Below are 26959 nucleotides of genomic sequence, written 5' to 3' on the forward strand. Positions count from 1 at the left end.
GACAGCCCAAAAATAAGCACATTTACAGTTTTAAGGAAGGCCAAACAGCGAACACAAATGGGGCTAAACCAACATGCAAAAATGGCCCTAAATGTGAGATAAAGAAGCAAGTCATGGCTGCTGGCCTCAAACCCGAGAGGACCCTTCAACAAAGTTGAAGAGGGGCCCAAAACATGATATTTTCCAGTTGGTGGAAAGACCCAAAACAGTGTACAAGAATGCTCAAAATGCCATGCAAAATAAGGCCAAAAAGAGAGTTATAACACAAAGTATAAAAAGGATGCCTCAAACAATGAAAGACCCTTAATGAAACCTGAAAAGGGGGTCAAAATAAGGCCACTTATAGTTCTGATCAGAGCCCAAAAACAGAAGCAAAAGAGGCTAACAAATCATGCAAAAATATGGCCAAAAGAGAGATATAAAGGCAAGTGATAAATGAAAGCCTCAAACAGCAATGAGCCCTTCAAAAATGTTGAAGAATGGCTCAAAATAAGCCACTTTTCAATTCATGACAGAGCTCAAAACAGTTTATACATAGGCCAAAAATACTACACAAGAAGATGGCATACAAGGGAGATAATGAAGAAAGTGCAACAAGGAGACCTCAAACAGGTAAATACCCTTAAACAAACATGAAAAATAGCTCAAAATAAACCTAGTTCTAGTTAGGGTCGGAGCCCAAAACAGCAAGCAAGTATGGCTAAGAAAGCATGCAAAATATGGACCAAAAAGGGGGAAATGGAGCTTACCCTTGTAGACCAATCTTTTGGCAACTCTTGGCTTGAGTTTGGTGGCTCTTTAGCTTTGGAGAACAATCTCAAGCTCCTGGAATGAAGGATGGAAGGGTGGGGCTATGGGTTGGTGAAGAAATGGTGTAGGGTTTGAGAGGTTTGAAGCTTGGAAGTGTAAAGGGAGAGAGATACAATGGAAGGGGCCTAAGGCAAATGTTGTAACCCTCAAACCAGCAGCTGGAGCTGCTGTTATATAGACAAAAGACGGGAGAAAAAGGGGGAAAAATGGAGGGAAATGAATCAAGTTTCCCCCCAAAAATGCACCCCCCCGGATACACAATCTGGGGGAAAACAGAATATACAGCTGTAAGGAACAGGGTGCAAGGATCATGACCGGCCAGCTATCTAGGGTTTAGGTGGCCGGCCGGCTACCTCCCATGGTCGGTCGGCTAGGGGTCAAAAGGGTCAAGAAGCATTAGTGGCCGGCCACCCCAAAAAGAGAGCCTCTGATGTGTGCGCAACACAACCCTGTGGTTAAACACTGGAAATAGTGAACCAGGAGAGAGAACAACCCACTTTTCAAAGGGGTTCAAAAGGTTCAACAACAATTACTGGCTGGCCACCAAATATTGGTGGCCTCCCAGATGTGTACATCACAAATATGTGGTTTAGGGTGCAAGAAAATGGCCCAATGATGGTCAACATTGGCTTTGAAGTGAGGAAAATCGGGCGACGGAGGGCGATGAAGGGATAAAGTTGGCTGACAGGACAATTACTGGCCTCCTGCCCTTCTACGACCTTCTCAGCAATGAAACAGAGGTCCCTGCCAAAAACGAATCAAAACCGATGCAAAACGAAGGTTCGGGGGCCAAAACGAAGGTTCGGGGGCCGAAACGCGCAGCCCGAGGCCTCGAAAACTGACTGTTAGGCACCGGAAGTGGTGTTCGACCATGAAGTCGGTCTCTCGGACCACAGTGTCCCTCAATAGGGAGTAAATAAGATGCATGCCAAAAACTGGAGCAAACGGAGGTGGTTAACCGGTCCCGAACCGAGGCACACGGCCAACGGCTCCGAAAAACCGGAAACCGGACTCCAAACGGGCAAAATGGCCTATGACCACGAAACGTAGCCTACGGCCACTGAGAGATGATCTACGAGACCTCTCCCTCCCTTCGGGAAGAGAAACAGAGAAAACCGAGCCTAGTTCTCAAACCGAGGTAAGGCGTGAAAGAGTCCAAAAGTCCGAAGGCAAGGCTCGCAGCCAAGACTCCGCGACTTCCGAACGAGCACAATATGCAACATCACCGAGCGCTCAATCGGTGACGTCTGAGTCTTAAGGTCGGTAAAAAATGGGGTGTCTACAGACATGCATTAACATGATGCCGTGAATAGTTAGTTTTGTTGTAGTGAAATAAAAATGAAGTAGAAGAGCCAAATTCCTTGGTTTTATCATAAATTTTAGGGTGTAAATTTGGATCAAGGTGTGGATGTGTTTTTTTTAGATGGTAAGGTGTGGATGTGTTTGAGATGACTTTAGTTTTTAGATTGAGTTTGATTTATGAATTTTGGGAGTAATTTGTAAAAAAAAAAAAGAAAAATAGAAAAGGTAGATGCAATATAACTATATTTTTTATATATTTTTTTAAATTTTCTTTTCAAATTTTTCTTAAATTCATAAATCAAACATGAGGGTTTTAACCTTTAATGGTTCAAGACTAGTTACTGCACTCTACAGGCTGTGATTTGATTATGATTTGGATAGTAATTTAAAAAATAAAGAAAAATATGAATAAAATATAAATCTAACTTTTCACTTTTTAAAATTTTAATTTGAATTCATGATTCTCAAACACAATCTTAAATCTTTTACTCTTTGCCTACATATACAAAAGAAGAATGTTATAATTTATATGATTAATAATTCATAATTGAATCACTATGAGAAAATTTGTTGGTCTAATTAGTTCACAAAAGCTAGAGAGTTTCCATGAGGAAACTTACCTTAAATTCTTTGGAAGTTCGTTGTTTCACAAATGCTTTCCATTCAACCATTTCTACATTATCAGGTTTGGTGAGGACAATATTGTGTGCTAGCTTAGCACTTTTACCAAGAGGCCTTATTTTTTGTGATAGTTCAGATTTGTGTGAGCGCCATAATCTGCCAAACTTTTGCATGATGAATTTTCTATGGCAATCATGTATTTTGAATCTAAGCTGCATTTGCATTTAAACAAAAATTTAGTGATTAGGAAAAACACTTGAGTTGATAGTATAATAATGAATTAAATAAATATATGTTACCTTCACACAAGCCTTCTCGTATAATCCTGTTGATCAAGTCTGCGCTCCTCTGTACGTCGTCGCTTTACTCCTTGAAAATACAAACGTGAGCTAGCCGGCTGGTGTGTGCCGAATACCTCTCCGATGCCTCAGTCAGCAAAATATACAAAGACAAAAGGCTCTGTGTATTAGAGAATCAAAATTGTGTGTTACCTCTCCATAGGTGATGTTTGTGAGCTTTTATAGGTTCCGTGTGGCACAATCCAAGTAGGACTCTTACTCCTCCACGTAGAGTCCTCCTAGGATTCATACTCCTGAAAGATAATGCGTATCCTTCAACACCCCCCTAACTGTTTAAACCAAGTGAGATGGTTTTACCATGGTTGGACTCCAATGTGGCCGAGGTACGCATGGCTATGCTTAGCCGTAGAACAGACCGAACTATCCTTAGTTCAGCTCACCCTTTTACTGCCCTTACCTCAGTTCCTCCTGTACAAACCGTGGTAAGTCTAAACCGAGCTAACTTTTAGCATGGCTTAGACCGAGCCAACCATACTGCGTTATAATCGGTATAAGTTTTAGTATGGTGACCGAGCTAACCTCCTTGGGACTGGAGTAACTTTACACCTCTCTTGGGCCGGCCTATCACCCAGCTCGGCCCAATTTTCATATAAATTACCCTCTCAATTGCCCCTTAATTCCACCTGCGCAGCATGATAGGGATTACCTGTCCCCAGCAGAGCTAAAAAAGTTTCTGCCTTTTCAGCCGAACTAAACTCCTTTAGTCCTTCCAGCCGAGTTAAAAACTCTTAAGCTCTTCAGCCGAACTAAATTCCATACCGGGCTCAGCTTGTCCGGTCAAAACGTCCCTTCAATCATAGCAACTGAATCGATTCTTATTTCAATGACACGTGGCACGCTCTGATTGGCTAAAGGCAGCTGTCACGCCGCCCTCGTACCTCGCGTAATTTGAATAGTTCCCGCCTTTGTCCCATTGTATCAAAACAAAAACTCTTCATTTTGGATCAAAGCACTGCACTTATTCACTTCCTCTTCTCTCCCTCTCATTCCTGAGCTTCTGAGCTTGCTGAGTTCTTCGATCTATTTTCGAAGAAGCTACGTGGTTGTGCTGCCATTTCTCTCATCTTTTCTTGTCCTGGTAAGCTTACTCAAACCTACCTTGTTTTTGTTGTTTGTCGTATTTGCTTTCACAATACATGTCGTTTGTGTGTTTTCTCAAAACATATTCCTTTCTTTCGTGTAATAAAACTTCTGGCTTGTCACGAATAAACTGAAAAATGCTGATTTTGATACAAAATCATAGTATAACCGAACTAAAAAGTCGTTTGTAATTGATGTTAGTCTAGTTGGACCAACCAACCGAGCTAACTTACTATATTTGTAGTTCTAACAAGTCAAGTCTTGAAAACCTTAACTATGCCCGAGCTGAATCTAGGGGCTAAACCAGCCTTCCAAGTTCAGACCGAACTAAGAAAGCTGCCCCTTGAGGCTCAACCGGGCTAACAAATGCCTTGCTCAAACCGAGCTAACAGACCCCTTGCTGAAATCGAACTAACACCCGTATAACCGAGATAGGGCTTCATTTATTTTACCTTGATTTCTTTTTCGCACGGTCCATCGATTTGTGCATAACTCCTTTCTTTTTCCACTTTGCAGACTTAGGTTGCCAGGCATTCCTTCGCACGCTCAACCGAGCTACTCAGCGTCATTTTTTAACCGAGCTATCACAGTAAAATTATACATAACTTAAGAGTAAATGGGTAAATATAGGTTTTTAGTAGAAACACCTGGTGGCCTGGCCGAATTCCGAAGGGAATATAACATTCCTGACGACGTCCACCTCACCTTAGCTGAACAAGACATCGTACCTTGGGGAAACCCTGGTTTTGTTCCCTTCACCCTCCTTTCCATTGTAGAAACCGGCCTAAGATTCCCTGTACATCCCTTACTTTGTGAATTCCTTAGGTAAACTAGGATATGCCCAACTCAGCTTTCCACAAACTCATACCGCATAATAAATGGTATAGCCGAGTTAAACCGCCGAGCTGGCATTAACCTCGGCTTAGCCGAACTCTTTCATCAATATTTAATAGGATCAAAATAAGATGGCTGGGTCTATTATCTAAGGATACGCCGTCGTCGAGAGAAAATAATAACGGACACACTGGATAAAGACATGAACGACGATGATTTCTTCTGGGTTTCTGGGAACTTCGAAGACCAAGAAACCCAAATTCCTGGTGACCGAATAAACTGGAATAAAGGGACCACCGGTATAATTACCTCGGCTCTATTGCATGTCTCTTTTTATTTCGGTTTCCTGTTCCTGAACCGAACTGACAGTTGTCTTCTTTATGCAGACTTAACCCATCTCAAGTCACTGTACAGTTATTCTAACCTAAATACACTTCGCGCCACACTACGGTATCCTGAAAGAAGTTGGGCCAAGCTGCTCAATTTTGAACCGACATACAGATACAGCAGTCGACGAAAAGCCAGAGTGACAGACTCTTTGTTGGAGGCATCGCCTGAACCGGATCCAACCTTGCCACAAATTAACCTGGTCTGTACTACTGCTGAACAAGAGATGGCGAAGAGGAACAGAGTGAGAGCCCTCCTAACCGAAACACACCCAGCCGAAGTACCACCAACCACCCAGGCTCAAGAGACCGTGGTGGCTCTTCCATCTCAGCAACCCTCCTCATCTCGCCCCAGCAAGCGTACCCGGACTACCCAAACCGAGCAATGCCTTGTTGACGAAGATGAAACCCTTCTTCCACCAAGCCCTCAACCGAGCCCGCAACCGGAGCATTCTGACCGGGCTGGCTCCTCTAAGTGGGCGCCCAAAATCACTTTTCAAAACCGAGCTATTCAGGACACTGACTCGGTGGTTGCTGAAAAGGATCACATGATGGCATTCAACCTTGCTAGGAGTGTTTGCCTCCAAGCAGGCATGGAGCATCACAAAAATCTATCCGAACTAAAAGCCATTCGTTCGGCGACGAAATCCATGGTGCTTGTAAGTAGTTTTTTCTGTTGATCTTTCTAATTTGCACAACTTTTATCTCGGTTTGATAACAAGTTTTTCCTCCTTTTTTTTTTTTTTTTTTTTTTTTGCAGGCCATGCAGAAGAACCACATCGCCCATAAGCGTGTGCTGGAGCTTCGTAAAACAGCAAGGCAAGCCATGGCCGAAGTTGAAGCAAAAACCACCGAGCTAAAAGAATCCAAACAGAAGACAGCCGAGCTAGAGGCCGAGGTAGCTCGTCTGACCAGATTAGTTACCTCGGCTAATGTTGACAAACAGAAGGCACTGACCGTGATGAAGGATAAGTACCTTCGCGAGCTAGTCAAGCTCGAAGGAAAGAAAAATGCAGAGATTGCCGAACCAAAAAAGAAGGCGGATGATGCGAATGCTGCAGGTTTCAAGGAGGGGGAGGCCCTCTACATGCGACAATGTGAGGCCGTTAAAGATCTTTTCTTTAAATGCGGTTGGAGGGCAGCCGTGGTGCAGCTCAGTTGTGGACCTGAGACTGAGATCTACAATCCTCCTCAGTATTTCATACCGAGCTCACTGGCGGAGTACGCTGCATCCGTTCAACAACAGTTTCTTGAGGGTTCAGATGATGATGAAGACACCGAGACCAATAATACCCCGGTCGTTAATGATCAGGCCAATGATCAATCAGCTCAGTTGGAGCCAATGGTTGAAGACCTGACGGCTGAAACCGTGCTTCCAATAGACACCGAGCTCCCAACCGCGACCGATCTACCGTCCGAAACCAGTCTTCATGTTGATATTGATGCTGATCTTGATGATCTGTTCAACTGATTCTGTACTTTCTTTTTTTGTTGCTGGTTTTCATTATTTTCTTCTTTCCTTTTGGCTTTGTAACCGGGTTGAGGCCCCTCCTTTGTATTTTGCTTTGAATTTGATCGATGAAAATCATCTTTTGTATTAGGCACTTATTCCAGTTTTGATCTGTATGCTTGCACTTGTAATGAGTTTTTCAATGAATTCTTTTGCTCTAACTGTTATCTCGATTTACTTTCCTGTTTGTGCTTGCTTTCTAACTGCAACTTGAACGAAACACAATATTTTTCGGCCGAGATGTTTTATTTCGGTCTTAGCTGAGCAATCTGATTGAGCTTACTAGCCAACCACTCTTTAGCCGATATACTTACTTCGGCTGAAGAGTACCAAGAGTTGGTTTAATCCAGTCAACCACTCTTCAGCCTATACCCTTACTTCGGCTGAAGAGTAATAGGAGTTGGTTTAATCTAGCCAACCACTCTTTAGCCGATGTCCTTACTTCGGCTGAAGAGTAATAGGAGTTGGTTTAATCCAGCCAACCACTCTTTAGCCGATGTCCTTACTTCGGCTAAAGAGTACTAAGAGTTGGTTTAATCCAGCCAACCACTCTTTAGCCGATGTCCTTACTTTGGCCAAAGAGTACTAAGAGTTGGTTTAATCCAGCCAACCACTCTTTAGCCGATGTCCTTACTTTGGCTAAAGAGTATTAAGAGTTGGTTTAATCCAGCCAACCACTCTTTTAGCCGATGTCCTTTTCTTTGGCTAAAGAGTACAAGAGTTGGTTTAGTCTAGCTAACCACTCTTTAGCCGATGTCCTTTAACTTCGGCTAAAGAGTACTAGGAGTTGGTTTAGTCCAGCCAACTACTCTTTAGCTGATGTCCTTACTTCGGCTAAAGAGTACTAAGTGTTGGTTTAATCCAGCTAACCTTTAGATTGGTTTTTCCAGCCAACCTAAAGTAAAGTGTTTGGTTATTCCGACCAAACGTCCTGCAGCCTGGATCCTTATCCTAGGCTTAGGAGGGGTGTTGGTTTTTCCAGCCAACCTTTAGATTGGTTTTTTCAGCCAACCTAAAGTAAAGTGCTTGGTTATTCCGACCAAACGTCCTGCAGCTTGGATCCTTATCCTGGGCTTAGGAGGGGTGTTGGTTTTTCCAGCCAACCTTTAGATTGGTTTTTCTAACCAACCTAAAGTAAAGTGCTTGGTTATTCCGACCAAACGTCCTGCAGCCTGGATCCTTATCCTAGGCTTAGGAAGAGTGTTGGTTCTTCCAGTCAACCATGTTTTCAATACCCCTAACTCACTAAAATAATTTTTACAGAATAAAACTTCTTATGTTGAAAAGAAAACTACTTGTCTTATTGGGAAAAAAGAAAATTACAAGTATTTTGAAGAAAAGCTAAAAATAAAATAGTTTGAGATTAGCAGTGTTCCGTGGCCTAGGAATGGCTTTGCCGTCCTCGTCTTCCAGGTGGTATGCCCCTTTGCCAGCTAACCCGACCACTTTGTAAGGTCCTTCCCAATTAGGCCCTAACTTGCCATCTCCTGGTACTAAGGTGTTTCCCATCACTTTGCGCAGCACCCAATCTCCGATTTTGAATTGCCTTGGATGTACTGTTTTGTTGTATTTCCTGGATAACTCTTGTTGGTATGAGGCAATGTGAACCAGTGCTCTTTCTCTTCTTTCTTCGGCGAGGTCGAGCTCCAATGCTATGGCTTCTCCATTCAAATCTGGATCAAAATTTTTGCTTCTAGTTGTGGGGAGGCCAACTTCCAGTGGGATTACTGCTTCCATGCCGTAGGCTAAAGAGAATGGTGTTTCTCCTGTTGATCGTCGAGGTGTGGTGCGGTAAGTCCATAAAAGATGAGGAAGTTCCTCCGTCCATTTGCCTTTTGCCTTCTCTAACCTTTTCTTCAGTCCATCCAAGACAACCTTGTTTGATGCTTCTGCTTGGCCATTTACTTGAGGATATGCTGGTGTAGAATTGTAGAACTCTATCTTGTATTCTTCACAAAAGCCTCTAAAGATTCTGCCATCAAACTGGGTGCCGTTGTCTGATATTAGGGCTTTAGGTATGCTGAATCGAGTAATGATATTCTGCCAGACAAACTTCTTCACATCTTTTTCCTTGATTGATGCCAATGCTTCTGCTTCCACCCACTTTGTGAAGTAGTCTGTTGCTGCGAGAAAGAACTTCCTGTTTCTGGGCGCTGTTGGAAGTGGTCCTACTATGTCCAAGCCCCACATTGCAAAGGGCCATAGGCTGGACAATGGTAGGAGTTCTCTGGCCGGCTGATGTATTTGGTGTGTGAACTTTTGACATTTCTCGCACTTCTTCACATACTTTTCCGAGTCTGCTTGCATGTATGGCCATCAGTATCCTTGTGAAATGGCTCTGTAGGCTAACGATCTTCCTCATTGGTGGCTTCCGCACACCCCTTCATGTATTTCAAACAAGAATGCTTCTACTTTACTGGGGTGGACACACTTTAGATAAGGTCCTGAAAATGACTTTGCTCTAATTTGTTGGCTTTGCTCTAATTTTGTTGGCTTCTTTCTTGTCTTCCGGTAAGACGCCGTCTTTTAAGAACAGTATGATGGGATCCATCCATGAGGGGCCTAATTCGGTGCAACATACCTCTTCTACTTCGGGGTCCTCAATGCTTGGTCTTGGTAGGTAATCAATTAGTAGTGGGTGAGGGATGGATGTATCTGCCATTGACGCAAAACCTGCTAGTTCGCCTGCTCTGCTGTTTTCCTCCCTGCCAATCTATTCTATCCTTACTACTTCAAATTTCTTGATCTCTGTTCTGACCAATTCTTGGTACTTGGCCATCCTGTCATCCTTTGCTTCATAGTTGCCAGAAATTTGGTTTACCACCAGCTGTGAGTCGCTGTAGACCATTAGTTCGGTGGCCGTCATGTAGAATGCTGATTTGAGTCCTGCAAGAAGTGCTTCATACTCTACTTTGTTGTTTGATGCTGGGAAACCAAGGTTGATTGCTTGCTCCACAACCAGGCCGTCTGGTGAGATGAGGACTATGCCGAGTCCTGCACCATGCCGGTTGGATGCTCCATCCACAAAGAGCTTCCACATCTCACCAACGAATAACTTCCAGCAAGTGGAGGGGTCAGATGATGTCGTGGGGTCAAGAATGTTGCTAGTGTTTTCTTCAAGGTCCATGCTTGTTGTCTGCCCCTCGCTATCTGATTGTACCAAGTCTTTATTTGTTGGTGAGTCTTGGCTCTGTGTAGCTTGGTTCGCTTCTTCCTTGCTGTCTTTACTCTGGTCTGCCATGGGGTCTGACTGAGTATCCTGTACCAGGGGTTGCGCTATTCTGGCGTCAACTTCTACCCCTAGTTCGGTTATGTCAGTCAGGTCGACTGGGCAGATATGATGACTTCCTGGGGCGAATTCTGCGACAAAGTCTGCCAAAGCTTGAGCCTTTTATCGCGGTTCTGGGTTGGAACTTGATGTCAAATTGTCCCAACTCTACTGCCCACTTCAAGATTCTCCCAGAAAAGTTCGCCCTTTCAAACAGAGCTTTTAATGGGAAAGCTGTGAGGACAACTATGGTGTGGGCGTGAAAGTAGTGCGACAACTTCCTTAATGCCATCATTAAGGCTAAGGCAAGCTTTTCTAGTGGCAAATACCTTGTTTCGGCACCCAACAATGTCTTGCTGACATAATATATGGGCAGATGTTGGATTCCTTCCGCACGGACCAACACTGCGCTAATTGCGTGCTGAGAGACCGCCAGGTACAGGAAGAGTTCTTCTCCAGGTATTAGGGGTGACCAGTAGTGGTGGAGAAGACATGTATTCTTTCAAGCTTTCCAGAGCGCAATCGCATTCTTCGTCCCATTCGAACTTGGCTTTTAACACTTGAAAAAATGGTCGTAGTCTGTCTGACGACCGGCTAATGAATCGGTTGAGTACAGCTGCCATACCGGTGAGATGCTGTACTTCTTTTACTGAGTTAGGTCTCTCCAGATCCTGAATAGCTTTGATCTGGGAGGGGTCTACCTCTATACCCCGGTTGGTCACTAGGAAGCCCAGGAATTTGCCAGATCCTACACCGAACGCGCACTTAGATTCATTAAGGCACAACTTGTGTCTTTTTAAAATCTGGAACATCTCACCTAGGTCCCTTAGATGGTCATTCTCATCCTTGCTCTTGACCACCATGTCATCGATGTAAGCCTCCATTGTTCTGCCTAACAACGGCTCAAACATCTTGGTGACCATTCTCTGGAATGTTGCCCCTGCGTTCCTTAGGCCAAAGGGCATGACCTTATAGCAATACAGTCCTCTTGGAGTGGTAAAGGACGTGACCTCTTGGTCTGGTTCGTACATGGCAATCTGATGGTAGCCTCTGTATGCATCCAGAAAGCTAAGTCAGTTGTGCCCCGCCGTTAGGTCTACCAATTGATCTATCCGTGGTAGGGGGAAGCTATCCTTTGGGCATGCTTTGTTGACTGTCTTGTAGTCGACGCAAACGCGCCACTTGCCATTCTTTTTTGGTACCATGACTATGTTGGAAATCCATTTGGGGTAATGTACCTCTCTGATTGCTCCTGCCTCCAACAGGTTTCCCATTTCTTCTGCCACTATTTCGGCGTGGTGGAGTGCCAATCTGCGAGTGCGCTGAATGATTGGTCTGGCGGATGGGTGGACATTGAGTTGGTGACAAATGAAGTTTGGATCGATGCCTGGCATGTCGTATGGTGTCCTGGCAAACACTTCGATGTTAGAGGTCAGGAATTCCATGACCTCTAATCTCTCAGTGCTGGACAGCGACGAACTGAGCAAAAAGAACTTATCCGGGTTCTTATCATCTATTCCTACCTTTACCAAGTCTTCCACCGCTTTTTGATCAGCTGCTTTGCCGACATCTGCGAATAGTTCATTGCTCTTAGGTTCTTCCACAGAATGTACATATCCCTTGGCAGCGCGGCTGCCATTAACCGTGACAAAGCATTGCTTGGACATAATCTGGTCTCCAATGACCTCTTCAATTACTCCGGCTCTGTTGGGGAACCGCATTACTTGATGATAGGATGACGCTCCTGATTTCATGGCATGGAGCCATGTTCTTTCCAAGATTATATTGTAAGTGGAAGGGACCTTCAACACCCAAAGTTCCACTTGTTTTGTCACGCTTCCTGCCCTGACTGGCAGGATAATTTTGCCGACTGGCCATTCTGGCATTGAGTTGAATCCGATCAGGGGGGATACGGCTTGTGCCAGGTCTTTGTCCTCCAATCTCAGTTGTTTGAAGGTGTCGTAGTACATTATTTCACACGAGCTACCTTGGTCTATCAAAATTCGCTTGACGTCGTAATCCTTGACGCGGAGGGTGACGACCAGTGCATTGTTGTGAGGGCAATATATTCTTTCCAAGCCCTTGTCTGAATCGTAGGGTCTGTTCTCCTATTTTTGATGGTGGGTTGAGCGCTTAGTACTTCTCTTAAGTGCTCAGCCTTCTTGATCGATCCTCTGAGCTCGCATACACGCTCAGGTTCGAATACTCCATGTATCACATTGATCACACCTTGAGGTGGGGCGTTAATTGGCATTCCATTGGGGTTATTGTGGTCCTGGGGGGCTGGTTGCGTCCCTCCTTCAATGTATTTATCCAAGTGACTGGCTGCCACCAACTCCTCCAGATGCTGTCTCAATGGCATACAATTTTCAGTGCGGTGCCCCTTTTCTTTGTGGAAGGTGCATCGCGATCTTTCGTCGTAGTCTTTCTGTGCTTCTCCTAGCTTAGCTGGCCATCTGACGAAAGGCTCATCGCGCATTTCGCTCAAAATCTGACAGATCGGTTTCTTGAATACCGTGGTTATGGCAGTGCGGATTCTCAACCATCTTTTATCCTGGTCCTCTCCGTTGTCTCGCCTGCCGCATCCGTTTTTGTTCGGACGTTCTACCGCGTTGACCTTTGTCGCGGTCTTTTTATCTGGTACTGCGGTCGTGCTAGACTTTGCCTTAGCACGGGCGCCATCTTCTTCTACCCGAATGTGTTGGTGCACTCTCTCCATTAAGGCCTCCATCGTGAGAGGCGGTGTCATAGTGATTGAGTCCCTTAGTCTGTTCCCAACTGGAAGGCCTCTTTTGTATTGTACGATAGCGAGATTGGTGGGGCAGTCCCCAATCTGGTTGAAGGTCTCCCAGTAGCGGCTATTGTAGGATTTTAATGACTCTTTTTCGCCCATATCGATAGAGAGCAGTTGATCAATTTCCACCGGGGTTTTGGTGTTCGTTCTGAACCTTGTTACGAATGCCTCCGCCAATTACGCCCAGGAGGCTATGCTACCTTCTGGAAGTTTTTCGAACCAAGTTAAGCCTAGGTCACCAAGGCTTGATGGGAAGAGGATACACATCAAAGCCTCGTTTTACAGATATACGGCCATAACCTGGCGGAAGTGGCTTAGGTGTATGTAGGGGTCTATCTTCCCCTCGTACGTGGTGAATTTGGGTTGAAGGAAACCTGAAGGAAGGGGCGCGTTTTCAATTGCCGGAACGAACGACGAGGTCTGCAGCCTTGCTAATGCTTTGTCCGTTGGTTCGTAGGCAGGGCGTGGCAACGACATTCCAACCTCGACGCTTCCATGCGTCCGAGGAGCCAACCGCTGAAGGGCAGATACCCTGCGAGGGTTGCGCGCCCTAGTATCCTCTTTCCATCATGCCTTTTCTTCCAACATGTTCCGTAAATCGGACGATCTTGGCAACTCCGTCTGCCTGGATGATGTCTGGTGTGAACGCGAGGGTCGATAGGTACTTCCCTCTGTGTAAGACCTCAATGATCTTGTTCTCTCAGACCTGGAGAAACGAGTTCTGGAGGTTCTGGATTGAGTATCGCCTATCCTGAGGCTTCTACTCTCTGCTTGTGATGGTGCGGAATGCCTTCCACGGTCTTCTGAGTGGCGAGGGGGCGTCTTGCCTTTACGCCCCTCTCCTGTCGCCACTCCTTTTCCCTTCATCTGGTGCTTCATGGCCTCCATGCCCGTTGCCATCTTCCTTATTAATTCATCTTGCTCCTTGTAGACACCCCATTTTTGACCGTCCTCAAGACTTGGACGTCACCGCTTGAACACTCGGTGATTATCCATGTTTGTGTTCGTTTGGAGTTCCCGGAGGTCTCGGCTCGCGCGCCCCGCCTCAGGATCTCCGAACTCGACCGTTTAGTGTCTGGTTTTGCACCAAACACTTGCATCTTGCCTTTGAGAGGCAGAGTGGGGCTTGTAGACCATCCCCACCCTTCACCGGCAGTGGCTAGATGCCACCGGCTGGTTTTTGCTGCCACCGGCAATTTAGTTTGCCGGTCGGCACTATTTGTTGCCGGTCAGCACTTTTTTGTGCCGGTCGGCACTTTGTTTGGCCAAGATGGCATTTTTTGCCGGCCGATTGCTGTTCATCTGCTTTTGCAGATATTTTTGGACAGCTGTATAACTTTTGCTCCCCTCCATACACGTGTATGGAGGGATCTCCCTCTTGCAAAAGCTTGTCTTGTAAGCTTTACAAGAGGCTTATAGAGAGAACTCTCTCTAAGGCAAAAAAAAAGAGGTTTAGACATTTTTGAGAGAGAAAAGACAGAGGAGAGCTCTGGTTTTCTAGGGTTAGGGTTAGATACACTCACCTATCTCTCTTTCCTTCTCATTTTGCACACTAGGTGTTTTGTGTCTCATTATTGCACACAAACACCTAGTGTTTCACCTTCCTCTAGGAGCTGAGGTTCTAAAGAGTGTGTTTTGGAGTTTTTGTCTTGGATTCAAGCTCAAGGAGGCCATTGGAGCATCTTTGTTGAAGAAGGCATCAAGGGTGAGAAACTAGTCCTTTTTTTCCCCTTTTTTGCATTGATTTTCTACTAGTCTTAGAGCTGTTTTTGTGATTATTGTATAACATAAAAAAGTTCTATTTTTAAGCCCTCTTTATTGTTTATTAAGAGTGTTTTGTTGTTTGAGGGGTGTTGACCACCCTTAGGCCTCAAAAGGCCTCATTTTGAGCCATTTTGTGCTAGCTCCGGGATTTTGGTGTTGAGGTCTCTTCACCACTGAAATCTTGAGGGATTTCAGTGGTGAAGATGATGCTTTGAAGTCCCAAGAAGGAGAGGGCCACTCCCTCTCCTTGTTGTCCTTGAAAAGGGCACATTTTGGCCTCTTAAGGAAGCCTATGCTTGAGTGTGTGTTGAGCATGTTTGGTTTGTTTTTCATGCTTATATATCCATGATATAACATGATTTCAAGTTGGTTTTGGAACCTTATGCATGTTTAGCATAGTTGCCATGTAATGCCTTATTTGTGCCTTAACATGTTCTAGGTTGTTAGCCTTTGTTGGAGCATGTTTTAGGCTTGCATTTGTGAAGTTTATGTGCTTATTTTGCCATGTTTTAGCTCTGTCCATAGTCGTTTGGGTTGATCTTTGCATGCATTATATAGCTCCTTTGTATTTGGGCTTGTTGGCCTTGAGTATGTGCATGTGTAGCATGCCATCTTTGCATTGTTTTGGTGATTTGGGATCATCCTACATGCTATTTCAGTCCCATTTCCATGCTCGTTGGATTGCCTTGCATGTCTCTTTAATGCTTTGAAAGCATGTGTTGCAATGCTCCATGTTTTGGCCATGGTGCATGCCTTTGTATTCGGCCCACTTAGATGCCATCTAAGGAGTCCTTTGGCCTTGTTTTAGCATGCTAAAAATCTGTTTTTAGTTGTTTAATGCATGCCATGTTTGGTCATGATAAGTGTAGTTCAATGCATTATTGATTTGCCTTGAACACTTGGACTACTCTTTGCATGTTTTGGCTTAATTTATAACTTGATTTGGCATCATTTTATAACATAATTTTAGGGCTCATGTTGCATGCTAATTAGTCCATGATCCCTCCTTTCAAGTGTGCTTGAATGTTGTTTGATTCATGCTTAAGTGTTGGTCCTTATGTGCATGTGTGTGTGCATGCCATTTAGCCCTCACCTTTTAGCACAATGGCTACTGTTTTAGGCCTATTTTAGAGTCGCCTAATTCATGTATAAGTCCATCTTGCCATCCATTTGCATTGCCATATGCATGCTTGTGTGCTTGCATAAGTGTTTTGCCATGCCATGTTGCATCCTTAGCTTGTATGCCTAGGTTGCATTGCATCTTGCATGCATGCCTTGTTCCTTGAATTGGTGATAGGAATTGGGCCTAATTTGTTTGATTGGTGTGCATTGCATTTGAAACCAAAGTCGCATACTTGGTTCTTTGGGCCATCATGCATGGAAATGCGTGATTGGTGGTCCGAGAACCGAGGCACATGTCCCTTCGAGTCATCACAATGATAAGAGACATGGTTGATGCATACATACCTTGAAATATGCTGTCATGCCTTGTTTTGCCCTTTGTTGCTGTGAGTTGCAGGTTCTGCAGGAATACTCTGCCGACCGGCAGTTTAATGTGCCGACCGGCACAATTTTCTCTGCCGACAGACCCTATTTTGTGCCGATGGACATACTACACTGCCGGTGGAAGTTTCATTCAGCCGGTAATGACCCCCTCTGTCCAAGGATGCAGTCCTGAGGCTTTGACAGCCTCCAGAGGAGGAAAGGAAGGAAAACAGAGGCAGCTTGTGCATGGTGGCGCGTTTCCCGAGACACTTTCCTGCTTTAATTAATTTAATTTAATTTGTTAATTAAATTAGTTAATTTGTAATATTAATTAGCTTGCGTAGTTAGTTAATTTGTAATATTTATTTGGTCCCTCCGAGCGAGGGCAAATCTGTAATAAGTGTGTGTGGGTGGTGTGTATGTCTTCCAACCTCACTTCTTTCTTCCCTTTTACTTACCTGCTTTGATGGTTAGTATTAGGGCACGTCTAATTTAGCATACCTTATGCTATGCATGTGTGCATCCATGCATTTGTATTGCATGCATTAGGCTCGGTACATCACGCTAACTGCATCAGTACTTCAATTCAAAAATTGAATATGTGTTAATCGTGCATTTTCACATGACATGTCTAGGATTAGCCGAGCCTATCTTAGCGACATTTTGTATGCGATGCATTAGGCACTTAACATGGACTTGGATCATGCATGTTTGCTAACAAGTTCTTTGTTTTGGCATGGAGTACTATGTAAGTATTTCCGCTTTAGCATATCACATGAGTGTGAATGTTGCCATAACAGCATGCTTAACATGTGGCTAGATGCTTATGTGTTAAACTGTTTTGAATGCCTGTGGGTGAAGGTTGGATTGTTTGAGTTGGAAAAACTCGTTGAAATCCGTATTTTAGCCTACTTGCGAGTAGCAAATTCCAAAGCATTTTCGAACCGAACGGATATGCAATGTTTATTTCCAAATTAGACAATCTAGTCTATACTTGTTTGCTGCGCGCATAACATAGTAATTCTAGGCTAACAATTGGTTTAAGAACACATAAAGTTTTCAAAAACGGATATCACGGTTAGTAGAGGCCGGTCTTCGGACCGGGCGAAAGGGGGTGCTCATAGCTGACCTTCCCCGATCGTACCCAAGCTCCCGAGCCGAGACAACTCCGGTGATGACGGACATGTGGCCTTCGGCACCGAGTCAGGGTTTCCTAAATTTCCCCATTTTAAAAATATTTAGGTGGCGACTCTGTATCTGGCAAAGCAGTCCATGTTTGGCACTACTTTTTCAATAAAATCTGTTTTCTCAAACGATTTGCCAGATTTGGACTCTTTGGTTCAGATTTAGAACCGTGACACAAATCGAGTCCGAACTGTAGCATCGAGGTCCCCAACGCGGGCGCTGTTACAGTTTCTGGCGACTCTGCTGGGGAGTTTAGAGAGCTTGACTCGAACTCATGATATCCTGTTTTGATTTCGCTTATGTGTTTCTTTGCATTGCATGTGCATTGGTGCGCCTAGGAACACAGTGTTTGCCATCTGCCATTCCTGAACGGTTTGCCGGAGGCTTGTCTTGTCAAGGCATGTCCATAAGGCTGACTGGCTATGGGCTCTGACAGTATGGGAACACAAACTCCGGTTTTACCGGGGCACCCTTTCTGACCATTCGACCTAGTGCATATTCGGAACCATAGTGACCATTCCAAACTAGGACAGGTTGCTTACCCGATGTTAGGTTGTTTGAGAACCGCTGTGTGCGTAGTGAAACCCTAGCTCCTGACAAAATAGGACAGGGAAACTTTACCCAAACATAGGGGTGTTTTGGTTCTCACTTACTTGCTATGTGCTTTTAGAGTGTATCTCTACAGGAACGCATATACCAGTTTGCGAGTTTGAGTATCGGGCCCGAAGGCGCCAGAATCAGTACTGTTGAGAATCAGTTATCAGGAATCAGTTATCCGCGGGTATCAGATTCAGTATTTTGAGAACAGAAATCTGGGAACAGTGATCAGCAGTAGGGTACAGTTGTTTGGCTACACCCGTGTTTGATCAGTTTGGGCTGAAATGCTGTCTGTTTTTCCTTTCAGTTCAGAGAGTCGCAGAGTTGAAACAGAATAGCCAGTGTCCCCCTTTGCTGAGGCGAAGTTTATGGCGACACAAAGTTCAGAAGAAATTGTGGTTATGACGGCTGCATTGGAGCAGGGAACCGCTCCGCAGAGTGAGGCCAATATCAGTATGTCGTACCCGCCCAGGATGCCCGTTGTGCACCCGGTCTGGACTCCCCAGTTATACCAGGCTCGTGAGCCCACCACCTTCGAATTGATGGGGATGATAGGCGATCTCCAAAGGTCTGTGGCAGACCTCGCCTATGGAATGTCGGCTTCACCGCCAGCGGCATCGTATGCCGGGAATTTTGTACCACAGGAGCCCCCGCTACTGGGGCGGATTGTGATAGAGCTCAGCCAGCCAGAGGTGGCTTCCGGCTATAGCCACGATATGCCAGCACCAACCCCGACCCTTGACCAGGCTGAGGCCAGAGGAAAAGACAAGGCAAAGGTAGATGCCGACCCTATTGAACAACTGCTGTGGGCAGTCGAGGCTCTGAAGGCCAGAGGGATGAACAAGCAACAAACATCTGCAATAGTGACCAAAGCTGTAGATGATGCTTTCCCCGCTCCGATCAAAGGCAGTTCAAGCCAGACAGAAAACCGGGATGGGCCCCGTCATGCCCAGACAATTCCAGTAATTCCCAACCCTGCACCGGGAAAGGTTCAAAAAGCCAAGGCAGCGCCAGCTGATCCTTTCGCCAATGCATCTGGTAAGAATTCTCAAACTGCAAAGTACCTGCCCCGAGGGCGCAGGGTCTTTCACGACCTCTACATGCCTTTGTCTAGGGCATTGTTAATATTGGCAAAGAATGGGCATCTTAAGCCTTTGGAGCCCCGGCCACTCCCGAAGAATCTCCCCACCACTCATGATGCTACCTTGTACTGCGCGTACCATCAGCAGTCCGGTCACAGTACCGATGGATGTTCCCGCCTTCGTCATGAAGTGCAGGATTTGATTGATAACAAGGTTATCCTACCACCCACCTCGGGCAAGCCCGTCACCACTCAGTTGCTGGATTTCGAGGGCTCAGATACTGCGAGTATGTAAAGTAAACCGCCTGCGGGCAACATTTGGTACATTTTTGATGAAGCGTCTGGCACGCATTTTTGAGTATCGGTGAAACCGAGTTTTGTAAATCCCGGCTTGGATGCCGAGTCAGTCTTTTGTTTTGAGTCTGTCTCTTTGTCTTGAGTCAGTCTTTTTTTTTTTTTTTTTTTTTTTTGCTTAAGGGTCTGTCTTGTTGTATCGAGTCAGTCCCCGTTGTATATAATACCAGGTGATTCTGGGGTTGTTGCCTCGAACACCGTTTTGTTTTGTAATTATCTGTTTTTGTTTTGAGTCTGTCTCTACCGAGGGGCCAGTTGCACCAACAAAGCCGATTGAAACAGCTGTTGCTATCTCAACCTTCATGCTTGCTTTCAGCATAAGGACCAGAGAATTTGAATGGGCTGACAGTACATCTCGCCTGCTCTCCTGCGCGCCAAACTCATAGCATTAACCTAAGTTTTTCAAAAAAAAACTTTTGAACACTGCAGTGATGAAAACGAAGGGGAAGGAATTCCTCGGGTTTTGCAAAATTTTGATCATTTTGAGAGAAAGAGAGGCGTGCTAAGCCTTTTTATGAATGAAATCATGCTTGTCGGCGTGAGTACTGAGAAGGACCCTGGCCTGATCCAGATTGGTTCCACACTATCTTCGGCGCGAGCGATTTGTCGCTTTCTTAAAAACTTTCAAAAGCAATGTTTTACGCAGCCCTGCGAAGACCTGTGTGGAATCGCTCTTGAGATTGTGCAGCCTAGGATCGCTCTTAGCCTCAAGATTCAACCTATTTGTTTTCCGAATTTGAACCCGTTCAGAATGTTCAGAAAGTTCAACGGACAAACGCCATGAAAGGCCCGTGTGGCCAGTTTTGAGGTAGCCTTCTATCAAGAAGCATCAAGGCCGAATCAGAAGGAGTAGATCTCGCCGGGAGAAGCTCGTAGAGTAACCCTGATGGATTCTCCGCAAATCAGTGCAACAGCCGTTCTCCTAGACACAGAGAGGCTTTAATTTCAAGAAACCATTTGGCATGGACTTGCTACACTTTTACCCTTTGCGAGGCTCGCTGGGCCGAAAACCCGGAAGGGCGGTCCAGGCAAAAGTTAGAGCAAGAGAAAAATACAAAAAGAAAGATTGAAAAGAAAAGAAAAAGAAAAAAAAAAGAAAAAAGAAAGAAGAAATAGAAAATGAAAAGAGAGCTCGCAAGGTCGAAAACCCGCATTGGGCGCCTTGGCAAAAATGAGAGCCTAAAAAAGTGAAGGTTAAAATACCCGAGTGGACCTTAACCGGAACTACGTAAGGCTTGATTCCCATGTTTGGGATACGTAGGCAACTTCATCATGAAGTCCAGCCCCCAACGCTTTCATAAGCGTCTCAGTCCATGCAATGGTTTCGATTTCATCCCAAAGTCCAGTGGCCAACACCCTTCAAGGTGATTGTGTCCATATATGTGTTGTGACCGTCTTCGTCATCTCTGTGTCTGAGAGTTCGACCACCGCCAATGAAGACTGTCGGCGGACTGCTGCGGCACCATCCAAACAAGGGGCAACTTTCCGTTGCCGCGAGCCGCCGTGAGCCGCCATTCAAACTAGGGGCAACTTTCCGTTGCCTCCCACCCCCCTTCAAACCAAGGGCAATTTTCCATTGCCTCCGATCCGAGGTTGCGCATCTCGAAGAGTAAGTTCCATGCTTGTTGAGCATCAGCTGTTTGAAAAATAGTTTTTGAAAATTTTTACTGAGGTTGACTATTTTCTCGAAAACTATTTCATTTTCCAAAACCGGACCATTGTCTTGGACCCAAAAGGAAAATTTTCAGTGCTTGCTGCCTGACTTGCATGCTTTTCAAATCAAAAGTCGAACAAGTACGTTAATCCGACTCTCGTTTTGATCAAAACCGTTTTAGTAGAAAGCAAAAACGAAAGAATGGTTAAAATAATGAACTAGGGGCACAGTTGAGCCAGGCGTTCTGTCTCTCCCCCGTCATCGACGTACTTGCCAGAAGAGCGCTCTGCCCGCCGGAAGAAATAGCTGTGAGCTAACGGCATCGGGCGTGAACCCACACCTTTCTATCAATCACCCCGGGGAGGGATGGAAAATGAGAGATTGAAGAATAGAGAGGTGTAAGTTGAGAGAAAAGAGAGGAAAAGGGTTTTGAGAGAAAATCCGAGCTTGAGAGTCGAGTGATGTGAGGATCACAAATGAGAAAGGGTGGGAAACAATACCCAGATTGAATTGGCTCCTCGTGGTCCGAGGTCCCCCATCTTCGTTTACGCATCTGTGTGTCGTGTCTCTTTCATCTGACGGTCTCGTCTTTTGTTTTGAGTCTCTCCCGAGCGTGTCTCGTTGTGTTTAGGTCGTGTACCTTTATATTTGAGTCCTCCCCGCTGTGTTCGGTTGTAGGCTCGACATCCCGGTTTGAAAAACCCTCATTCGATTTCAAAAATTGCTTATGCTCAGAATGCTGTGCCATTCTCTACATTTGAACCCATTTCGACTCCAACCGGTTCCATCTTTGAGGTCCGTCCTGTTAGACTGGGCTGTTTGTTTGAGAATTTGCCGTGTGCAGAATGAATCGAATGCTGTGTTATGGGCTATATGCAGGTTAATCCCCAACAGAGTAAGGGCCGTGTGTCAAGAATCAGGCAGTGGGTTGCTTGGGTTATTTTGCTGTTGGCTGTTTAAAGTCATCTGATTATTACAGTGCAAGTGTTCAATTTTCAGACAACCAATCAGTTCCATTTACATTGAGGTGTAACATGATGAGATGCGATGCAATGCATGAAATGTGTAAATGTAAACACTTTTTCAGATAAAAAGTCTGTTTCATTTCACTATCTTTTCAAATGTACAAGCTTTGGAAACAAAACCTGCCTGCGGCAGTACAAGGTAATCTATCTACCAACCAAAAAGAAAAGTACAAGGAAAGAAAGAAAAGATAGCAAAAATCTGCATCTATGTCCAGCGACTCCAAGGGCTGTCAGTCCGTCCTGGTCCTCTTCCTGGACGAAGGTCCAGGAGCATCATCAGCGTCGTCGTCAGAGCCCGAGCTAGAACCATCTCCGGTCTCCTCCTCCGATGACCCGGACTCCGCCTCTGCCTCCGCCTCTGACTCCTCGTCGTCGTCATCATCCGGGACTAGAGCTCGCGAGCTGCTCCCGACGTGAGTACGCCCACCCCTAGTGCGGGGAAATATCCTGCCCTCCTCGTCTCTCCCCCGAGCAGGGACAGAAGGTCTAGCTAGAGCACCTCCTGCCATGGGAATCTGAAAAGGAGGCTGAAAAGTACATGAAAAGGAAATGCATCAGTATACTGTAGACAGTTTATCAGTGCAGAATGCAATGCAGAGTACAGTGTATGAATGCCGTGAGCAGTTTAACAGTGCAGAATGCAATGTTGAATACAGTGTATGAATGCCGTGAGCAGTTTATCAGTACAGAGTACAGTGCAGAATACAGTGTATGCAGTGTATCAGATGCTGCGAGATCAGTATGTCGGGTGTTGTGCCGTGCATCAGATTATGTAAAGCAGTGTATGAATGGTTTGAGGCCAGTGTCAGAGGGACATACCGGTATGCTGTAGACAGCCAGAAGGTCAAATGTCCGCTGGAGCATCCCCATCATCGAGGCATTCATCGCCAACGACTGACGGGTGTACTCAGAAGAAGCCTGCAAAGGTATCAGATGCATTAGTATTCTGTGGAATATCAAGTAAACTGAAATGAGTAACTGTACGAACTGCAGTGATACATACCGGCGGTAAGTCGGGGATGTCAATGAACTCGTGACCAGCCGGTGGAGGGGCGAAGGGGATCTGATAGGTCGACCCACCCTGCCCCTGGAAAGTCAGTACAGCAGGCAGGGCAGGCCAGCCAGCTCCTCGTCCTCCCCGCACTCCGCCCCTGCCACGGACCCGGGTCCTCCTCGAAGATCCAGCCCCTGCTCCCGCTCCGGCCCCAGCCGCCGATGCTACAGGCCTGGCCCCCTCTGCTCGACGACCGCTCAAGGGGCGCATCAGGTACGTCCGCACATACTCCTGATAGTCGCCGGTGCCTCGGAAGCCGGCCTCCTCCCAGCCGATGGAGTAATCATCCAGCTCCTCAGGGGTCAGCCCCTCGGTCTCCCTCATCTCTGCAGGAGGGTGGGCCGGGACTATCTGCTCAGGTAACCCGCGGGTCTGGCGTAGAAAACGCTCCCCCAGGTACCAAGCCCGACAGACCGGGCCCTCAAGCAAGATCCGGAAACGCGAGGTCTCCTCAGCACCAGGGAACCGACCCCGCATCGCCGATGGCAAGGAAGCCCATGGCCGCCAAGTGATCTGAAAATGACGAACAGTTTGTTCTCTACTGTTATTGAAACATGCAGTGGGAAAGCGAAGCTAAACGAACTGAAAGTAAAACATACCTCGGCCGGGGTGATGGTGTCGAAATATCGGCGGAAGAAGCCGAATGTCTCCCGTGGTCGCCGGGTGCATCTCCCGTCGAAGCGACTCGAGAACGGGACAGCCGGAGGAGGCTCCGCAACTGGCACGGGTGCAAGCCTAGGGAAGTAGGCGTAAACCCACAACTGCAAAACAGATGTCAGTATGACCATCAGATAAAGCAGGATATACAGAATGAAGCAGAAAGGGCAGAGCCGTGTGTTGAGCCGTGTATTGTGTACAGTGTAAGCAGTGTACAGTCAGTGTGAAGCAGAATGTATGTGCGTGCCGTGTGTACAGTATACAGTAAGTGTAAAGCAGACTACAGTGTGTGCAGTGTACAGAGTACAGAAAATATCGGACAGAAATGAAAAGTGGAGAAGAAATGTACCTCCCAAGCCCGCCAGTAACCTCCGAGCAGCTGGCCGCTGCCACGAGAAGCCGAGCTCATATATCCATAGAGGGTGGCCAGAGCAGCGCCGCCCCATTCGTAGTGCAAGATGTCTCGAACGTCCACCAGTGCACTGAGAAGGCAGAGAGGCACGGTGTTCGCCCGGTCGGCGAAGATAGTAGTCCCGAACAGGAACATGAGAAAGCCGCGCGCACACCTCTCCTCATCCTCCGGAGTCATCTGCACCTCCTCCAAAACGGGCTGGACCCTGAACTGTGCCTCGAACCAGGAATATCGGACGAAGCCTGGACGAGCTAGCGGTGGGGCCTCCCCCAGTAGATGGACCTGAGCGGCGGTCCACTCATCCATGTCGGTGTCGAAGGGGATCGGATCACCCCCTACCCCGATGCCTGTGAGCATCGAGAAGTCATAAGGGGTCATCGTCATATCCCCTGCGGCAGAAAAGTGGAAAGAATCGGTGGTGTCCCACCACCTCTCCGCCAGAGCGGCAAGAAGAGGTCTGCAGGTGGACAACCTAGAGAGCCCTCGGCAGAAGGTGCCGAAGCCCGCCCGATCCACGATGCGCTGGACCGCATCAGGGAGCTCGTCATACCACTCCCGTGCACCGGTATTCCCATACCCACGAATAGTATGGGAACCCTCCTGCAAACAGAAAACGACAATGGCAAGACAACATTCAAAATGCAATTTTGAAAAGACAGATATGGCATGTATGCAAGTTTGTCAGATTCAGGCAGATACTGGGTACCAGTGTGTGTGCAGTAGAATGCAGTGTGTGCCGTGTGTTTGAGTGATTCAGGGCTAGTGCAGTGTGTGTGCATGTGTCAGCAGATATCAGTTGTATGTATGTTTACAGTCAACTACGGTCTACGGCATATCAGATTTCAGCAATTAAAGAATACAGCTAACTATGGCAGTTTTGTATCCTACATTGCAGAAAGTAAAGCAGAAGATGAAGAGTTACCTCGGGAGTGCCGAATGAAAGGTGGGAGGTAGGCTCACGCAGCAGTAGCTCAGGGGCCGCGTACCTCTCAAAGCTCCGGAACTGACGCAGGCCGTCTGGGGGCAGAACGTGAATCGCCGGCCGGTAGGTCGCCGGGTCGAACGGGCGCTCGCTCAGTGGTAAGAGCTCGACCCCGGGGTCCATCTCGTGGTCCGGGGGAGTCCCACCACGTGGAATGTCGTCCGCCATGTAGAGAGTGGTGTGAAAATGGTCGGAAAAGGAAAACCGAGCCGGAATGCGAAGAGTCAACCGAAAAGTCAACTCCTGAGAGGGTCGGAAATGGCCGGGAAGGCCGGAATGTGAAAAGGCACGGAAATGAAGAGGAAAGTGAGGGGAACAAACCTCGAAAAGGCGAGAACGCCGAACGAGGCACCGAAACGAGAATGTGATCGGTGGAAAATATCCGAAACGCGAAGAGGATCGCGAATCCGACGACGAAACGGGCGTAGAACGCGAAGAAACGGGCGAAAAATAAGAGAGAAGCACTCTAGAGAGAGAAAGGAAAGGTTTTCGGCGGTAGGAAATGAGGAAATAGGGCATGAAGCCCTATTTTATAACACTCGAGGTGGAAAGACAAAACTGCCCCGCACCAGCAACTGTTTGCCGGTCGGCAATGTTTTGTGCCGGCCGGCACTTTTTTGTGCCGATGGAATTGTTTTTGTGCCGATGGCCAGCCGGTGGCCTCCCCTTACTGCCGGTGGGGTTCCCACAGCCTTGGTTAGGCCATATGAGAAGTTTGTGGTCTTCTTAGCTCAAGAAAGTGCAAGAAAGTGCATCTCCGATGTTCAACCGGCCTCCGTTTTGACTTCGGGCCGTGTCTCCAGTGCGTGGCACTCGAATTCGTGCAAGGCGTATCCTTTTTGTATCCTTTTTGAATTCAAAGGTTGCCCCATGTGTGTTGCACAAATTCATCACACTACTTCGGTGCATTACATCGCACTGTCGTGCGCCGCACATTTGCATTGTTATGCACGTGTTACATGCGTTGCAACACGCACCCCTTTGCATTGTCGTGCACATTTCTCATGCATCATCATTGCATTTCCATTCCATGCATTGTCATGCATTTCGGAATACTTGCGTTGTCGCGCATTTAAGCCCATTTACACTCCGTGTGGCATGCACGTCACACTTGGCATCGCACTGTTTTGTGCATCACATTTCTTTCGCGCTATTTTGCGCATCGCACTATTTTTGTGCATTGCATTTGTTCGCGCTATCTTGCGCACCTTACTTGCACTTGTTAGTGCATTGTATTTTCTTCGCGCTATTTTGCGCATCGCACTATTTTGTGCATTGCATTTGTTCGCGCTATCTTGCGCACCTTACTTGCACTTGTTAGTGCATTGTATTTTGTTCGCGCTGTTCTGCGCATTGCACTGTTTTGTGCATTTCAAAATTGTTCGCGCTGTTCTGCGCATCGCACTATTTTGTGCATTTCAAACCTCGCGCTGTTCTGCACATCGCACTGTTTTGTGCATTTCAAACTATCGCACTGTTTTGTGCATCTCAAACCGTCGCACTGTTTTGTGCATTTCAAAATTGTTCGCGCTGTTCTACGCATCGCACTGTTTTGTGCACCTCAATTGCATCTAGCATGTATCCCCTCGCGTTATTTTACGCACCTCACTTGTACTTGTTAGTACATTGCATTGTTTTGCATACGAACCGGCTTCGCGAAGCGTGTAAGTCCAATTTTCAAAATTTTGCATTCCGTGTGGCATACGTGTCACACATGCATACATATTGCATTCCGGTCTGGCGAG

The 26959-nt window shown here is 46.4% G+C and overlaps 1 protein-coding gene across 12 annotated transcripts in view; it reads right to left on the reverse strand.

Moving 5' to 3' along the window:
• The window catches only part of LOC114301506 (uncharacterized), a 61621-nt gene that overhangs the window by 20508 nt on the left and 14154 nt on the right, over positions 1–26959 (reverse strand). For 7 of the 12 annotated variants that reach the window (XR_014363469.1, XR_014363468.1, XR_014363465.1 and 4 more), the window contains exons 4-5: positions 3033–3159; positions 2733–2945 (exon numbers count right to left, since the gene is read on the reverse strand). The exons of 4 other annotated variants lie outside the window; for them this stretch is intronic. The gene's annotated coding sequence lies outside the window, so the exon portion shown is untranslated. Of the gene's footprint in view, positions 1–2589; positions 2609–2732; positions 2946–3032; positions 3160–26959 lie in introns of those variants that run through there. One more of the 12 variants, XR_014363470.1, reaches the window with a different exon arrangement.

This window comes from Camellia sinensis, chromosome 3, assembly GCF_055761805.1.
Source record: "Camellia sinensis isolate YWXY chromosome 3, ASM5576180v1, whole genome shotgun sequence".
Taxonomy (NCBI): Eukaryota; Viridiplantae; Streptophyta; class Magnoliopsida; order Ericales; family Theaceae; genus Camellia; species Camellia sinensis.